This window comes from Pelophylax lessonae (assembly GCF_965119305.1).
Source record: "Pelophylax lessonae genome assembly, chromosome: 9".
In the NCBI taxonomy this organism is placed as follows: domain Eukaryota; kingdom Metazoa; phylum Chordata; class Amphibia; order Anura; family Ranidae; genus Pelophylax; species Pelophylax lessonae.
The window spans coordinates 187,255,802-187,274,875 of record NC_138776.1 but is presented as its reverse complement, the minus strand read 5'-3'; the positions used below and the strand labels follow the sequence as shown (position 1 = coordinate 187,274,875).

At 40.5% G+C, this 19,074-nt stretch overlaps 1 protein-coding gene across 2 annotated transcripts in view; it reads left to right on the top strand.

Moving 5' to 3' along the window:
• The window catches only part of RASGEF1A (RasGEF domain family member 1A), a 565,812-nt gene that overhangs the window by 288,180 nt on the left and 258,558 nt on the right, over positions 1-19,074 (top strand). Inside the window, exon 3 of one of the 2 annotated variants that reach the window (XM_082267364.1) lies at positions 14,215-14,235. The exons of the other annotated variant lie outside the window; for it this stretch is intronic. The gene's annotated coding sequence lies outside the window, so the exon portion shown is untranslated. The remainder of the gene's footprint in view (positions 1-14,214; positions 14,236-19,074) is intronic. 2 annotated transcript variants of the gene reach the window in all.

Below are 19,074 nucleotides of genomic sequence, written 5' to 3'. Positions count from 1 at the left end.
CTCAGCATCACACACTGGATCCACTAGGCCGACTGCCAGTGACCACCTTCCTTGCTGACAGGAGGAGAGACAGCCGTCACCCTCCTCCTGGGACCTGGCTTCCCACCCAAAGATGCCCTGCCACATGTGCCCTTGGCTTTTATAGCCAATCCCAGGATGCACCACTCCCTGTGCCAACCCACAGGGACAGCTACAAGAGCCTGTGTGTCACTGGCTGGGTTTCCTCCACTTTCCAACAGGCTCCCCTATTGGATACAGTGGGGACACTCCCTCAGACCAGAGAAATCACACATGGACACGTGTAACAGGCAAAACTAACAATCCATCTCCCCTGTAAGCAGGTATAGCAAATTATGCTTTTACTTAGCACCTACCTAGGAGGGGACCACATCTATATACATATATAATAGATAGATAGATAGATAGATAGATAGATAGATAGATAGATAGATAGATAGATAGATAGATAGATAGATAGATAGATAGATAGATAGATAGATAGATAGATAGATAGATAGATAGATAGATAGATAAGGACAGTTAAGTCTTTGCAGTGCAGCGCTTATTGCACTTTTAAAAAATAGGCTATTTTTGGATTTCTATGCATATTTAGCATTGAATGAAAAAAGAAAACTCCTGTTTATTTTGTCCCTTTATCAGTCTGTGCATATATGCATTTGTAAAGCATCTAACCATGAAAATTCTCCGCACCGAAGGTTTTTCTTTTACTTTGCCGAATAAAAGAACAAAAATACGTGCAGTTGAATTGCATAAAAGTACATTTAAACATGTATAAGCACATGCAGGAATGCATGACAAAAAATGTTACTGTATACACATACTGTAAATGGGAAAGGGCCTGTAGTCATTTGCTGCACGCAGGTGAATTTAGCTGTATGCAAGCCCTTCTGCTCCTTTTGACAACATAAAAGGGCCATATGATCAGCCTGGAGTAAATTTCATTTTTTTTAAATCTCCTCTGCTTTTATTATGTTATATCTTTTACTATGGTAGTTGTGTGTTTATATGTAATATATAGCAAGGTTTTAATGACAGGGCTGTCATGCTTTGTTTATATACAAAATTTGTAAAGTACAGTAAACACTTAGAGTCAGTTCACACTATGGCGACACGACTTCGGGGGCGACTAGTGAAGTCGCCGTGCACCGCGACTTCGGCGCGACTTGCACAGACTTCACACAATGGAAGTCAATGCAAGTCGCTCCGACTTCGGTCAAAAGTAGTACAGGAACTATTTTCTAAGTCGGAGCGACTGTATTCGCTCCTATTAGAACGGTTCCAATTGCACTGAATGGACCGCGACTGACAAGTCGCCTGACAAGTCGCGGTAGTGTGAACCGGGACTTAAAGTAAAACAAAAGGCAAAGCTTATTTTTTTTTTCATTTAAGATACAATAAGGGAGAGTTATAACCCCATTAGGTTTTTTTGTGTCCTATTGTGGAGATTTCTCTTCACTTCCTGTCTCTTAGCCAAAACAGGAAGTGGAAGGAAATCCCTGTAAATTAGGGAATTCCAGGATGTCCCAAGGGTCACTGGAACTAGAGTCCCCGTTGGAAGATTTCCCCTCTATTACTTTTCTGGGAAAAATGCAAAATTTGGGACTTCCTTTTCCTTTTTCTTTCAGTGATATAAGTAAACAGAACAAATAGGGAGGGTGAATCTCCCTAACAGGGAGCACAGACAACAATAAAAATCTGACGGGTGTTCTAATTTCTTTCCACGTTTCAAAAATGAAGAAAAAAGTTTTGCCTTTAGTTATACTTTGATGCATGACAAAGAATTTCCAAAGCAATAAGGGTAACTAAAGTGCCAAATCAATAGCTAACTTTCTGTTGCCTTGCTTTGGCTGATTAAATCTTGTGCAAAATAGACGGGGGGAAATTGTGAAAATGAGTTCCACCTGTTGGCAGTATTTCATATTTAGCCTATTTTTACCCAATGTTCTTTTTCAGACCTAACTATAGTAAATAATGAAAAGAAAATATGTACAAACCACTGTACATCCCCTTTAAATAATATCTTCATATCATTATTTTTACCATTTTGTTCTTTTACATTTAAAATTGTCTTTGTATTTAATTTGCACAGGTAATAAAACACCTTTATACATGTTCTGTAGACCTTTGCTACTTTACATGGGACTGTAACCATTTTTACCAATGTATATGTGCATGTGAATAATGCATGGATAGGTTAAGGAAAAAAGGACGCTGGTATAGGTAAAACGTTGAAACGTTTGTACGTGTTTTGGGCAATATTAGGTGAATGATTTCTCAAATGAAATAAATATAAAGTGCTTACTCAATATGTGAGAAACAATTGACTTCTTATGCAAAAATTATGTCAAACAACAGTGCAGTAACTGTATTGGTACATACATAAATCAATAAAGTGCTTCAGTGGTGCAAAATTAAGGTGCTGATTAAATATAAAATGTATTTCCATGAAATTATGCAGATAAATAAATTGATAAATACCATATTATTATTAATTAAATAAATTAATTCATAATTTTGTTCAAAACAATATTGGATAAATAGTGCATCAATGGTGAACTGTGATATAAAAGTTCATGCAGTGATGTAGGAATCAATATTTTTTTGTTCAGGTGCTTTGTTCATGTAAATAATGCAAATTTATTACAAAAGATCTTTAACCACTTCTGGACCGGAAGGTTTACCCCCTTAATGACCAGGCCATTTTTTGCGATTCGTCACTGCGTTACTTTACCAGACAATTGCGTGGCCATGCAACGCTTTACCTAAATAAAACTGATGTCCTTTTTTTCCCACAAATACAGCTTTATTTTGGTGGTATTTTATCACCTGTGCGATTTTTATTTTTTGCGTTATAAACAAAAAAAGAGCGATAATTCTGAAAAAAAAAACAATATTTTTCACTTTCTAATGTATAAAAAATCAACGCTACTGTGTACCTGACCAGCTGCAGCTTACCTCATATATAATCCCAAGAAACGGATATAAATAAATTGAATGCATTTTATTTATTTTGTATTGTCATTGTCATATATATTTATTTATTCACTGGACACAAGTTAGTACAAATCACAATTAATAAATACTATCTAACTCCCTCTAGTACTAGTCAGCCAAACACCTCTCCCTTTATTTCAATTTTTCACTTTCTGCTATAAAACATTCCCAAAAAAAAAAAAAAAATTAAAAATCAAATTTGTACATCCTTTTAGGCCAATTTGTATTCTGCTACATATTTTTGGTAAAAAAAAAAACTGCAAAAGACGTATTTTGATTGTTTTGCGCAAATGTGATCGCGTCTACAAACTAGGGGAAAGATTTATCTCCTTTTTATTTTTATTTTTTTACTAGTAATGGCGGCAATCTGCGATTTTTAGCAGGACTGCAACATTGCGGTGGACATGTTGGACCCCTAACTAGCATTTTTTACACTTTTGGGGGGACCAGTGACATTACTACAGTAATCAGTGCTAAAAATATTCACTGTTACTGTAATAATGACAGTGGCAGGGTAGGGGTTAACCCAGGGGTGATCAAATGGCTAAGTGTGAGCCTAGAGGAGCGTTTTCTAACTGTGGGGGAGGGACTTGTGAAATGACCACAGAGACCTGTGATCCTGTATAGGAAGATCACAGGCACTCTGTGATCATTTCAGAGAGGACAACAGTGAGCTGTGTTTACAACAGAAGACCGCCCTTCTCTCTCAGCGGGGAGCGATGGTGGGTGCTAGGTGGCAATTGGTGCTCCCGGTCCCGTGGATCGGCATCCCCGCTGCTTAGTGGGGGACAGAAGCGCACCGCCGGTGGATACAGGTACAGTGATTTGCGCAGCCGAGCCAGCCTGCTGCAGTATACATGCGGCTGGAGGTCGGCAAGTGGTTAATAGGTTGTAGAAATAGGAAGAGATACCCAGACCGCCACACACCTTGCCCGGCCCATTGCTAGCAGGTAAAATCAGTCTGGGCTCTATTCATCCAAGACACACCCTGTCTTGGCATGGCTTGGATGAATCGAGCTGAGGCCTCTGCTAACCACTCAGACCCGGCGAGGTGTGTCAGGAATCAGGATATCTCTTCCTATTTCTACGGTGAGATTGTGGTCTGGATGAACCCTATTCTGCACCCTCACTAGTCAGCGACATCCAATTCATCAGACCTTGTTAGCCAGAGCAAGGCCATTAAGCATTTTTCATGGGCTTTTAATAGGTAGTTTCAGTTGCAATATGGTCACTACAGACACTGCAACATTATGGTACATTGTATTTACAGCTGTGTCTTCAAATGTTTCCACCTGGACTGATCAGCATCATGTCTACTTAGCTAAAAATATCAGTCATATACAGTGCATCCAGAAAGTATTTACAGCGCTTCACTTTTTCCACATTTTGTTATGTTACAGCCTTATGCCAAAATGGATTAAATTTATTGTTTTCCTCAAAATTCTACAAACAATACCCCATAGTGACAATGTGAAAGAAGTTTGTTTGAAAACTTTGCAAATTTATTAAAACTACAGTGCCTTGCGAAAGTATTCGGCTCCCTTGAACTTTGCGACCTTTGCCACATTTCAGGCTTCAAACATAAAGATATAAAACTGTAATTTTTTGTGAAGAATCAACAACAAGTGGGACACAATCATGAAGTGGAATGAAATTTATTGGATATTTCAAACTTTTTTAACAAATAAAAAACTGAAAAATTGGGCCCCTTTACTTTCAGTGCAGCAAACTCTCTCCAGAAGTTCAGTGAGGATCTCTGAATGATCCAATGTTGACCTAAATGACTAATGATGATAAATAGAATCCACCTGTGTGTAATCAAGTCTCCGTATAAATGCACCTGCACTGTGATAATCTCAGAGGTCCGTTTAAAGCGCAGAGAGCATCATGAAGAACAAGGAACACACCAGGCAGGTCCGAGATTCTGTTGTAGAGAAGTTTAAAGCTGCATTTGGATACAAAAAGATTTCCCAAGCTTTAAACATCCCAAGGAGCACTGTGCAAGCGATAATATTGAAATGGAAGGAGTATCAGACCACTGCAAATCTACGAACACCTGGCCGCCCCTCTAAACTTTCAGCTCATACAAGGAGAAGACTGATCAGAGATGCAGCCAAGAGGCCCATGATCACTCTGGATGAACTGCAGAGATCTACAGCTGAGGTGGGAGACTCTGTCCATAGGACAACAATCAGTCTTATACTGCACAAATCTGGCCTTTATGGATGAGTGGCAAGAAGAAAGCCATTTCTTAAAGATATCCATAAAAAGTGTAATTTAAAGTTTGCCACAAGCCACCTGGGAGACACACCAAACATGTGGAAGAAGGTGCTCTGGTCAGATGAAACCAAAATCAAACTTTTTGGCAACAATGCAAAACGTTATGTTTGGCGTAAAAGCAACACAGCTCATCACCCTGAACACACCATCCCCACTGTCAAACATGGTGCAGGCAGCATCATGGTTTGGGCCTGCTTTTCTTCAGCAGGGACAGGGAAGATGGTTAAAATTGATGGGAAGATGGATGGAGCCAAATACAGGACCATTCTGGAAGAAAACCTGATGGAGTCTGCAAAAGACCTGAGACTGGAACGGAGATTTGTCTTCCAATAAGACAATGATCCTAAGCATAAAGCAAAACCTACAATGGAATGGTTCACAAATAAACATATCCAGGTGTTAGAATGGCCAAGTCAAAGTCCAGACCTGAATCCAATCGAGAATCTGTGGAAAGAACTGAAAACTGCTGTTCACAAACGCTCTCCATCCAACCTCACTGAGCTCGAGCTGTTTTGCAAGGAGGAGTGGGCAAAAATGTCAGTCTATCGATGTGCAAAACTGATAGAGACATACCCCAAGCGACTTACAGCTGTAATCGCAGCAAAAGGTGGCGCTACAAAGTATTAACTTAAGGGTGCTGAATAATTTTGCACGCCCAATTTTTCAGTTTTTTATTTGTTAAAAAAGATGGAAATATCCAATAAATTTTGCTCCACTTCATGATTGTGTCCCACTTATTTCACAAAAAAATACAGTTTTATATCTTTATGTTTGAAGCCTGAAATGTGGCAAAAGGTTGCAAAGTTCAAGGGGGCCGAATACTTTCGCAAGGCACTGTAAAATTAAAAATCCCATGTACATAAGTATTCACAGCCTTTGCTCAATACATTGTTGAAGCACCTTTGGCTCCAATTACAACCTCAAGTCTTTTTGAGTATGATGCCACAAGCTTGGCACACACTGATTTTTGGGCAGTTTCTCCCATTCTTCTTTGCAAGACCTCTCAAGTTCCATCAGGTCAGATGGGGAGCATCTGTGCCCAGCCATTTTCAGATCTCTCCAGAGATGTTCAATCGGGTTCAAGTCTGGACTCTGGCTGGGATACTCAAGGACATTCACAGAGTTGCCCCATAGTCACTCCTTTGTTATCTTGGCTGTGTGCTTAGGGTTTTTGTCCCATTGGAAGATGAACCTTCACCCCAGTCTGAGATCCAGAGCGCTCTGGAGCAGGTTTCTCTGTATATTGCTGCATTCATCTTTCCCTCGATCCTGACTAGTCTCCCAGTTCCTGCCGCTGAAAAACATCCCCACAGCATGATGTTGCCACCACCATGCTTTACTGTAGGGATGGTATTGGACAGGTGATGAGCGAGGCCTGTTTTCCTCCAGACATGGCACTGCTATTAAGGCCAAAGAGTTCAATCTTTGTTTCAACAGACCAGAGAATTTTGTTTCTCATGGTCTGAGAGTCCTTTACGTGCCTTTTGGCAAATTCTAGGTGGGCAGTCATGTGCCTTTTACTGAGGAGTGGCTTCTGTCCGGCCACTCTACCATATAGGCCTGATTAGTGGAGTGCTGCAGAGATGGTTTTTCTTCTGTAAAGTTCTCCTCTCTCTCCACAGAGAAATAATTGAGCTCTGTCAGAGAGACCATTGGGTTCTTGATCACCTCCCTGATTAAGGCCCTTCTCCCCCCATTGCTAAGTTTGGCCGGGCGGCCTGCACTAGGAAGAGTCCTGGTGGTTCCATACTACTTCTATTTATAGATGATGGAGGCCACTGTGCTCATTAATACCTGCTGCAGAAACTTTTCTGTACCCTCCCCCACATCTGTGCCTCGATACAATCCTCTGAGGTCTAAAGATAATTCCTTGGACTTCATGGCTTGGTTTGTGCACTGACATGCACTGTTAACTGTGGCAGGGGCTGACTTGCAACTTTCGGCCCAGGGGGCAAGTACATTCCAGAAGCCCATGGTGGAGCGACTCGGCCCCCCTCCCACTCTCCCTCTTCCCGGCCTCTGTCTGACCCTCATTCCAGGCTGAAGCCCTGCTCCAGGTACTCTCTACCCACCGGCCGAATCTGGGTTCTTAACCTGGCCAGCAGGGGGCGGTTGGGGGGAGGTGGGACAGCTCGGCTTGGGCTGACTGGGGGAGAGTCTCCAGTGGGGCATGGAACCGGCTTCTGCTCGGACACAGTTTACACCATCCATGCTGGGGGGCTGCACTCTGTCCTTATCTTCATCCTGCACTCAGTAGGTCAGCTGCGGGTACCTTTTACTTATCTTCACCAGGATTAAATTAAGAATGTCTGTGGCAGAAGCAGTGCAGCCTTTTTACAGGGCATCAGAGCACCCAGGGGGCAATTTCCCCCCTGCCCCCTGGCCCAGTGCTCCCCTGAACTGTGAGACCTTATATAGACAGGTGTGTGCCTTTTCAAATCATGTCCAATCATGATTTACCACAGATGGACTCCAATCAAGTTGTAGAAACATCTCAAGGATGGTTGGTGGAAACAGGATGCCCCTGAGCTCAATTGTCATGGCAAAAGCTGTGAATACTTATGATTTTTTTTTTTTTTTTTAATAAATATGCAAAGATTTCAAACAAACTTCTTTCACGTTGTCATTATGGGGTATTGTTTGTAGAATTTTGGGAAAATAAGGAATTTAATCCATATTGGAATAAGGCTGTAACATAACAAAATGTGGAGAAAGTGAATCCTTTCTGGATGCACTGTATACATATAATAAGAAATGAAGATGATACATCCCCAGTATAAAGATACTTGATTTTTACCGAATGATTTTACTAGCAATTGTAAGTTCATAGTCTTTGCTTCTAGTGATTAATAAATACAGTTTCTTATAAAGATTCAGGATAACTGATTGGAATACCTTGGAATGACATTAGGTACAGCATGTATTTGCATTAAGCCAAAGGCAGATGAGTATGTTCTTTATTGCAATGTTAATGTTTATTGTAGCAGTCGGTTATGCAGTGTCAGATCACGCATGTGTCAACTCTGATTTACTTATTTGGTATGAATTAAAATACATTGTTGTTTGACAGCGGCTGTCTGTACAATCGCAGGATGCCCCTGCTCAGTATGAGGCCGTATCATGGAATGTAAACAAATGGCTTCCATCCCTCTTATACTGGCACTTAAACCGTGTGAACGTTATATTGAAAATAGGAAGTCTATCTAATTTTAAAGAATAACTCATTTTTATGAAGGTCAAAGGCTCTATAATACCTGCAGTTAAAGTGACTATAATAACTTAATAATACCTTGTATGCAGAGTATTCAATTTTATATCTCAACAGTCAGTGCATTTCCCTATGCTTATGGCATGACACATCTTCTGAAGCCATTATTCGCCTTTGCCCAAGCATTCATGTCTATGCCAAGTGGTGAATTAAGTATACTTTCATCCTAAGTTATTCTTATTTATGGGCCCTCCTCCAATTACTTGGCACATGGTATTTTTCTTACTGAGTAACAGGTTCCATTACCACTGGTGGCCAATAAGTATTAAGACTGCGTCTGTGGTCTGTCAACCAGCGTGGAGGTGGAAAGGACCACTGGAGCGCTCCACTTCCTATTGTGGATCTATCAATGTGCTGTTTTATGCTTTTTATGTAAGTGCAATGGGTGAAGGATTAGTTTAATAAATTTGTTAATTTAAAACGGTATCACCCAAGGAGAGTTTTTTCTTTCTTCCATATTATCTGATGGGAATCCTGCACAAGAGGTCCCTCTGAGCTCATTCTAACCGGGAGAGAATTACCGATACAGTTATTACCAAAGCACTTTGGCCGATACCATGAGAATGGGGGGCCACTATTTCTGGTAAGGAACCATCTAATGGGAGTTGGTGTGCACATTGGTGGCGGTTTAATAAGATGATAGTTGTCTGATTCACAGGAACCACACCTGGAGAGTCCAAATAGGATTTCAAAGACTTAACTTAGACCGCATTCACACTGCAGCGGCACGACTCCGGCACGACTTCGGGGACGACCTTTGAAGTCCCGTGCACCGCGACTTTGGCGCGACTTGCACGGACTTCATATAATGAATGTCTATGCAAGTCGCTCCGAGGTCGCCCCGAAGTAGTACAGGACCCTTTTTCTAAGTCAGAGTGACTTGTGTGTCGCTCCTATTAGAACGGCTCCTGTAGCACTGCATCGACCGCGACGGACCGCGACTTGTCAGGCTGACAAGTCGCGGTAGTGTGAATGGAGCCTTAAAGGATCACCATTCCAGGATTATTGACCACTAGCAGGAGCACTTGCTATTTATTTGTTGAATTATTTTGGAACTTTGATTACACTATGTAGCGACACTGCCCAATTTTAGGCGTGTGTGATCGCTTTGAGCACATAATGGGACTTTAATGTTATGGTCACAGTGTGTGTTAATTTTTTTGAGTTTGTTTATATATGAATTTTGCACAGCTAGATTATTCATTTTTTATATGATTTACTGATTTTTTACATATTTTTTACATCTATCAATAATTTTGCGCAATTTGGTGTATATTATTTGATTTATTGCACTAATTTGGTGAAAGTATTACTATCACATTTTTTATATGATTTACTAATTTTTCACATATTTATTACATCTATCAATAATTTTGTGCAACTTGGTGTATATTATTTGATTTATTGCACTAATTTGGTGAAATTATTATTATCGCCTCTTCAAAGCTGTTTCCTATGTCCTCCTTTTATTTTTACCCCTTTTAAACTGAAAGTCAATAGACAGCCCCCAGTAAAAGCCCCCAGTACATTTTGTGTCCATTAGAAAGGACAATACTCACCTTATCATGGTAAGCTGTGCAAATGTTCACCTCACATTATGCCTAGTGCACACAATGAGATTATCAAATAAATGACAGTTCTTTTTTTGCATGCTAGTTTCATATAGACAATGAAGAGTTTACTAAAGGTACGAAAAATTCTCGTACGACACAATAAAAAAAATCAGAAGTGATGTAATGTGTTGTATTTTCGAACGGCAACTGTACTGATTATTTGAAAATTGTATGATCTGGTATCGTAAAAGAAAAACATTTGTGTTTATCCCATCGCATAATTTTGCAGGAATTGTTGTGGGCAGCCCTCAAAAGCTGTGTCCTATCGATCAGATTATCGTACGATTGAAAAAATATATAAAAAACAAAAACAAATTAATAAATAAAAAAAATAAAAATAAAAAAAAATATGTGGGTGTGTTCGGGCATTTAGCTAGTAAAAGAAGTGTTTGGCCTGTTCCACGCAGGCTTCAGCTTGTATAAGACCAGTGCGAGCAGCAAGCTTTAACAGAGCATTGGCAGAGCTTTCAGAAAGCACAATTAACTCTAGTTTGTAAATGATGAACACAGATCCTGATGGAAGTGTTGATTGCCATTTTAAGCAAGCTGCTAGCAGGCTTCAGAAAGCTTTCAGTAAGCTTCAAAAAGTGCTGAAGCCTGCAAGCAGCCTGTTTAATGTGGCAATCAGCACTCTCTTTAGGATCTGTGTTCAACATTTACAATCTGGGGCTGAATGGTATTTTAAAAGCTTCAGCAAAGCTTGCTGAAAGCTCTGCAAATGCTTTGTCAAAACTTGCTGTTAACACTGCTCTTATAAAAGCTGAAGGCCCTGTGAAGCTTGGTCAGAAGTGCCCTTATTACATTGGTGGTCAGTGGAGAAGTGCCCGCTTACATGGTCAGCAAACTGCCCTTGTTAAATTGGTGGTCAGGGAAGAAGTTTCTAGTTACTAGGTGTAAAGGTGATGGTGGCTGAGCTTGATGTGCAGAGGTAGCCTAGCGGGATCCGGTACAACAGGAACATGGACAGATTATACTGGCCCGAGTCTAAGTGATAGCAGGTCTTCACTAGAGCCTCTGATGGTGAGGATGGATTTTGCTGCGTGCTGAACACCAGGTCGCGGTCCCCAGGGTCACCCGACCAGGAGGTGAACAAGTCCAGAACTGGAAGCAGATAAGCCGAAAAGGATAAGGCAGGAGAGTAGTCACAGGAACAAGCCAAGGTCAGGGCGGGCAGTAAGCAGACAAAGTAAGGGACAAGCCAGGAGGTCAATCAGGAAGTCAACAGGATACAGCAGGTTCAGGATCAGGAGTACAGGTAAAGCTGCAGACAAGACAGCAAGGAACAAGTGTGTCAGTCACCTTTTTATGGGCCATGTATGGCGCCAAATCGTGACACTATTGCGTGTGCGCGTCGCGTGTGCGCGTGCTCGTATGCGCATTAGTGAACGCAAGTTCGTCATTAAACGGGAACGAGTGAATTCGCGCATGCGCATTCTCATACGCCCCCGGGATGTCACTGTGCGTTCCTTACACTAGGTAAGTTAAGTACCCTGGTTTCATTGGCATTTATTGGAGGAGAAGTGCCCCTATTATTTTGGTAGTTAGTGGTGACATAACTTGCTCATTAAAGTGCCCATTTAGGAGATGGAGCTAAAGAAGCCATGATGACTTCAGGTAGTTCTACACATAGGGGTTGATAAGGCAAATAGGCTGATCACTTGCCAGGGGAATTTTCATGTTGCAGCAGAATTTTTCCTTAGCTTAGTGAATGTGGCGCAAATCACATGCAAAGAAAATGAAAAAAAAAAACAATTTTTTAATGCTCTTGATTAGAAAATGAAAGTTGGCAGAGCTTCATTGTATTCACTAAACTAAAAGAAAATTCCCCTGCAGAGTGAACAATCGTTTTACATTTAGTAAATCAACCTCATTTTATCATATAGGGATAACGTTTATGGCTTTCTCCTTTTCTTTTTGTATAGCCAAAACATTTTTTTTTTTTTTTTTGCGTATAGGGAAACTGAAGGAAATTCCCTTTTTAGACAGTTGTCACCAGAGCAGGGGCTACCAATGGAAGACATCAAAGACTAAAATAAAGGTTTTGCCTATGGATACACTTTAAATGATGCATGCCTAATGGTACATGTTACCTAATAGCTGGTAAGGGCTTCCTTGTGTTTCTTCAAGTATGTTATCGGTTATTTTCAGCTTTCTGCAGTGGCCGACAGTGGTTTCTTTGCCAATCAGTGCACCTGCCTTCCATACATCTGCTGCAGAGATAAGGAAATAGCAGCAACCAGTTTGTCAGCCAACCAGCAGGGAGCACCTTCTGACTTGTAATTAGTACATGAGTGTCCTAATTTGCTTCTTTTAAACTAGCAAGGCCATCAGACCTTTACTTAAATTGTACTAAACTTCAATTTTAAGATAGGGTGGCCAAACAAAACCCAAGATTTGCAAGTGAAGCAAAGACCCAGGACTTGCAAGCCATGATTTGTACATTGCTTGCTTGTATTGATTGGGTCATTAATGTGTTTAGTGACAAACATTTCTGATCTTCAAAGGTGTTCATAACCCGCACAGATTTGCATCATGTCGTGAATTATATAAAGTATGGAGAACCCTTAGAAACTTTCAGAATTTTCTGCATGAATGTGACCCGTCTTCATGTATTATAGTGTAAAAAGAGAGCATTATTTTTTTGCATGCATATATTACTGCATTATTTATTGGATAAATATTTTATAGCGCAGGTTAGGTTAACCTCACACCTGAAATGATAATGACACCAAACTCAATTACCTTATTTCAAGATGTCGTTCTGAGTTTTATTCGTTCTAACTGTCCAAGATAGATAAGAGTTGTGATTGGTTGCCATAGATTATGGTAAAATGTTATGAATTCATTGGTACTGGTGCATATTTCTAAGTAATAAATATACATTAATAATGCATAGAATTTATAGCATAGTACATACATATTATAGGACATTTTCTTGCTTTACTAAAAAAATGACAGCCTTTTATGTATGTTATTAGCCAGTGGCTGAGGGCATTAGAGCGCCACTGAAACTTTACAGCTATAAGAAATGCCTAACCTATTATATTCCACATATATAAGCAGTAAATCAAATGCATTTCTCCATACTGGCACTCATACATATGTGCACATTTCTAATGAAAAAGCTAAATTCAGTTTTAAATTAACTTTATTAGAACATGGCTCTGGATTTAGAAGGAAATTCATGAAAGTCATATTAGCACCAACATTGGTTAGTCATCGTAAAATTTGATAGATGGCAGTAAGAAAATGTTTTGCAAATGGAAGGCATGAATTACTGTAAGTAAGATCTAGTAATGGAATCTATAGGCTTAGTGCAGGACATGGATAGTTTCAGACAAAAAAAATAATAATAATAATTTTACTTATGCAAGCACTTAGTAGAAATTCATTGACAGTATCAACAGATAATATAGAGATAAGAACATGTGTCATACGTTATTAGGTGGCCATAGATTTAAAGGTGGGGGGTTAAGGTACGATATGCAGATGTGATCTCGCTTCCTCCAAACACTGTTCTCAGCCTCTTGGCAAGGGAAGCGGAGTTGGTGAGCGGTGCTGGCAGACCTTGATTATCAAAGGGAGGAACTATAGTGATCAGGATAGGTTTTCTAACCATGTCTAAGCGCTTGAAGCTGAGCTGTCAGAGGGGTTTAGTTGGGACTTGTAGACTTCAGGTCATTGCGTGATCCAGCTGGCTCCGTCAACTGCCATCTAATATATTTGCGTCATTTTAAGGCACTCATAGACATAAAATGGCCTTTTCCAAACCTTGCCAATTTCAGCCAAATTGTCCTATCATCTGATTGCTGTGGTCATTTTTGGACACCATAAGCCTGAATTCCTGGGAAGGTAAAAGCAATCAGGCAGGTTAGAAAAAGTTGTATGATAGTGGATTTTTCTCCAGAGATAGAAATGTCTGTCTGTGCCCCAAACCCCCTCTATAGCATAATAGGGCTTCTTGAACAGTTATATTTAGACCTCAAGCTAAACCTAAATTATCTTTGCATTGTGCTGCTTTCTGATGTTTGTGGCCAGTGCTATACAGAAAACACAAAGGTAAGTAAATAACCCATTTCCTGTTACTTTTGTATGAAACTGTTGAATAGTATTTCCAAATAGGTACAGTATCTCACAAAAGTGAGTACACCCCTCACATTTTTGTAAATATTTTATTATATCTTTTCATGTGACAACACTGAAGAAATGACTCTTTGCTACAATGTAAAGTAGTGAGTGTACAGCTTGTATAACAGTGTAACTTTTTTCGGTCCCCTCAAAATAACCATTAATGTCTAAACCGCTGGCAACAAAAGTGAGTACACCCCTAAGGGAAAATGGCCAAAGTGGGCCCAATTAGCCATTTTCCCTCCCCGGTGTCATGTGATTTGTTAGTGTTACAAGGTCTCAGGTGTGAATGGGGAGCAGGTATGTTAAATTTGGGGTTATCGCTCTCACTCTCTCATACTGGTCACTGGAAGTTCAACATCACCTCATGGCAAAGAACTCTCTGAGGATCTGAAAAAAAAGAATTGTTGCTGTACATAAAGATGGTCTGGGCTATAAGAAGATTACCAAGACCCTGAAACTGAGCTGCAGCACGGTGGCCAAGACCATACAGCGGTTTAACAGGACAGGTTCCACTCAGAACAGGCCTCACCATGGTCGACCAAAGAAGTTGAGTGCACGTGCTCAGCATCATATCCAGAGGTTATCTTTGGGAAATAGATGTATGAGTGCTGCCAGCATTGCTGCAGAAATTGAAGAGGTAAGGGGTCAGCCTGTCAGTGCTCAGACCTTATGCTGCACACTGCATCAAATTGGTCTGCATGGCTGTCGTCCCAGAGGGAAGCCTCTTTTAAAGATGATGCACAAGAAAGCCCACAAACAGTTTGCTGAAGACAAGCAGACTAAGGACATGGATTACTGGAACCATGTTCTGTGGTCTGATGAGCCCATGATAAACTTATTTGGTTCAGATGGTGTCAAGCGTGTGTGGCAGCAACCAGGTGAGGAGTACAAAGACAAGTTTGTCTTGCCTACAGTCAAGCATAGAGGTGGGAATGTCATGGTCTGGGGCTGCATGAGTACTGCTGGGACTGGGGAGCTACAGTTCATTGAGGAAACCATGAATGCCAACATGTACTGTTACATACTGAAGCAGAGCATGCTCCCCTCTGGGCCACAGGGCAGTATTCCAATATGATAACGACCCCAAACCCACCTCCAAGACGACCATTGCCTTGCTAAAGAAGCTGAGGGTAAAGGTGATGGACTGGCTAATCATGTCTCCAGACCTAAACCCTATTGAGCATCTGTGGGACATCCTAAAATGGAAGGTTGAGGAGCACAAGGTCTCTAACATCCACCAGCTCAGTGATCCCATCGTAGAGGAGTGTAAGGGGACTTTAGTGGCAACCTATGAAGCTCTGGTGAATTCCATGCCTAAGGGGGTTAAGGCAGTGCTGGAAAATATTGGTGACCACACAAAATATTGACACTTGTGGGCCCAATTTGGACATTTTCACTTAAGAGTGTACTCACTTTTGTTGCCAGCAGTTTAGACATTAATGGCTGTGTGTTGAGTTATTTTGAGGGGACAGCAAATTTACACTGTTATACAAGCTGTGCACTCACTACTTTACATTGTAGCAAAGTGTCATTTCTTCAGTGTTGTCACATGAAAATATATAATAAAATATTTACAAAAATGTCAGGGATGTACTCACTTTTGTGAGATACTGTACATAGAAAGTATGTATATATCAAAAAAAAGGGTAAAAGGCAATCCTGTGATTTTTTTTTTTTTTTGGCCAAATAATCAAATCTGACCTGTTACAACTATGCTGAATTTGTTTTACTGATATGATAATGATGTTCTGTTGATGATGATGATTTGTTATATATAATAATACCGTTTAACATGCTAGAAGTAATCCCTTGGCAAATGTCCCACTAGTTGTCAGGCTGTTGTTGGGCTCATTCATCATTTAGATAATGCATTGTGAGTTGAAGACATAACTGTGCATTCACACACATTTCAGACATGCTACACTATATTATTCAGAATATAGGCCATCAAGCCAAAATGAAGCACACAGGACTTTTTTTTAGCACTTTGCAACAATTTTAGGACTGTTACAAAAATAAAGGATTTTCTCAGACTCTTGTATTTTTTTCATGCATGCATTAATAATCATAAGAATGCTTCCACAGTACAGGAACCTATAGAGGATTCAACTCCAAAGGAAGCTGGCAACAAATTAAATATGGTGCAAAATAAATATACTACTTCTCTTTAGAACCTGATTGATCATAGAGTTTTCCAAAATTACGTAGGAAACATTTACTTGTCTGCAATGCATCGCCGGCAGTTACTGGAAAGCACTATGGAATTTGAGGGGACACCAGACAGTGACTTCATTCTGGTTAATGGAGGCATTTGTTAGCAGGAGGGACTTTTCTAAAACCTTTGACTTCTGCTGCAGGTATGTCTGTGTTCTTGGTGTTAACCAAATGATGTGTGTTTTAGAATGTAAGGCAAGTACAGAATAGGTTTACCCCATGGAAGATCTCATGCTTTATGCTCATCTTTATGCTCAATGTACAATGCATGGACACAAGCTGAGCAACAGATCTCTGTACTGTAGGTTGCCTTATTACAGGAGTACAGACAAGGACTCTGCAATTCACAGCCAGGTCCTTTCACAAATGTTAGGTTACAAAGCTCCAACGTTTTATGCATGCTGCAGTTACAAAGATAGCTGGAAAGAAGGGTTTTCACTGTATGAACTTATAATCTAAAAGCCAAGGTGAGGCTTCACTGGCTATGGATAGTAGGGGGGATAAAAGAAGTGATTGCAGGCAACAAAAGGGAGTAATAAATGGTAAAGAAGACTGGTATACTGTATTGAAGGACTGTTTAAAGTGTATCTACAGTCAACCCCCCCCCCTTTTTTTTTTTTTTTTTTTTTTTAAGTTAAGAAAAAAGAGTAAGAAAGGGTAGCAACCTTATCAGGTTTTAGTGCTATTCAGGGCTCCATTAGGACACTTTTACCTCACTTTCTGGGGACAACATTTTAGCAGACGAGGAAGGAAAATCTGCATTAGGAAACATACAATAAAAAAACTGATAGGAGTTCTAGTCTTCCCCGTTTAACTTACAAATAAAAAAAAATGTCCTCAGTATGTGTGTTACTGTTAGAGTGTTTCGTTTACTTCTCATCTGTTGAAAAAGTTGTCCCAGGACAGTGAGTAAGGAGAAATCTCTCTAATGGATTCCAAAACAGCAGCAAAACACTAAAAGGGCTATAATCCTTTCTCACTCTATCTAAAACCGAAATAAAAAATGTATGTGTAACCCTTACCCCAAAAGGGCCCAGGGAATGGTCCCAATGTTCAAATGAGTGTTTTTTTGCAAATCAGACACACAGTCCCAGTCACTCTTCTGGCAAAATGATTAGTCTAGGTATCCTTTTTCTGATGCTTTTATAAACCTGAACTTGGATGGGTGTAGGGTAACTGTAGGATACTCCTTTAGGACAAAGTAGTTACTTGAGGACACTTGTCTCTTTCTCAAAGTTTCCTAGCTCAGTCCTTACAGCAGAAAATATTGGGATAACCTACACAGGGACACCATAAGGAATGTCCACTATTCTGTCTCAGCATCGATTGTACCTGTGACCTCCTTGTAGACCCCCAGTCTGAAAGTGTGTGCAGCAGGTTGAATGATGGCTTTAACAGATAGTTTACTCAATGAATAAAGACTCCAGAGGTGTTCTCCAATGCTTCTTTATGCTTCAAGTTAGCAAAAGCATAAACATAGAGGCTTTTCCATAGGTAAATTTACAATGAAGTTACACAGCTTCCACACTCTGCAGTCTCCTCATAACAACTAATCAAAATGGTAGATACAGCAGGAAAATGGAGATGGGAGAAACCATCTAGCCAGAAACAGCAGGGGTGCAAGGAAGATACCAATAACATAGCATAACATAACATGTAATAACAACTGCTAGACAGTTAAAGCTGCGTGGCAGCACACTCCCCGCCTGGTATCGTGAGATACCATTACACAATTATTTTCCATAAACATACAATTAACATTGCATACAGTAGAATGCTATGTAGCCCTCTCCTCTAAGCTAACTATGCTAGAGGTCTAAGTGACTCCTACACATAACATTGAATCAGAATTTTTGGAAGCAGGCATAATTAGGACTGTCTCAGTGACTGGTCTCAGGAAGGTTATTGGGCTCCCGTCCTTTACAATCCTGACTTCCACACTTCGGACCTTTCCATCATCACTAGCAATGGCCTTTGTAATAACTCCAATTGGCCACTGGATCCGATTGGTTTGCTTGTCTTTTAGAAGAACCATGTCCCCTTCCTTTAAGTTAGACTTCTGGGTTTGCCACTTTTTACGTCCTTGAAGAAGTTTGAGGTATTCCCTCCTCCATCTGTCCCAGAAACAATCTGCAAGGTATTGAGCATATCTCCATTGACGTTTATATATGTCCTTTTCATCAAAGATGCTCTTTGGCGCTGGGATCTGTCCAATTTTCCGGTTCAATAATGCAGCTGGAGTTAAAACAGTTGGACATTCTGGGTCTGTGGATACAGCTGTCAGCGGTCTTGAGTTGATTATTGCTGCGACCTCAGCAAGGAATGTAGTAAGTACTTCATGGGTAAGACGTGAAGAACTCACATCAAGCAACATAGAATCCAGTATGCGCCTTGCCATCCCAATCGTACGTTCCCATGCTCCGCCCATGTGTGAAGCGTGTGGTGGGCTGAATTTCCACTGGTTTGCAGTGGTGGAGAAGGTGGCCCTTGGAGGTGGCTCCGTCTGAGAAGCTCGCTCCGGCAGGGGTTTGTTAATGCTCTGGGACGCTCTCT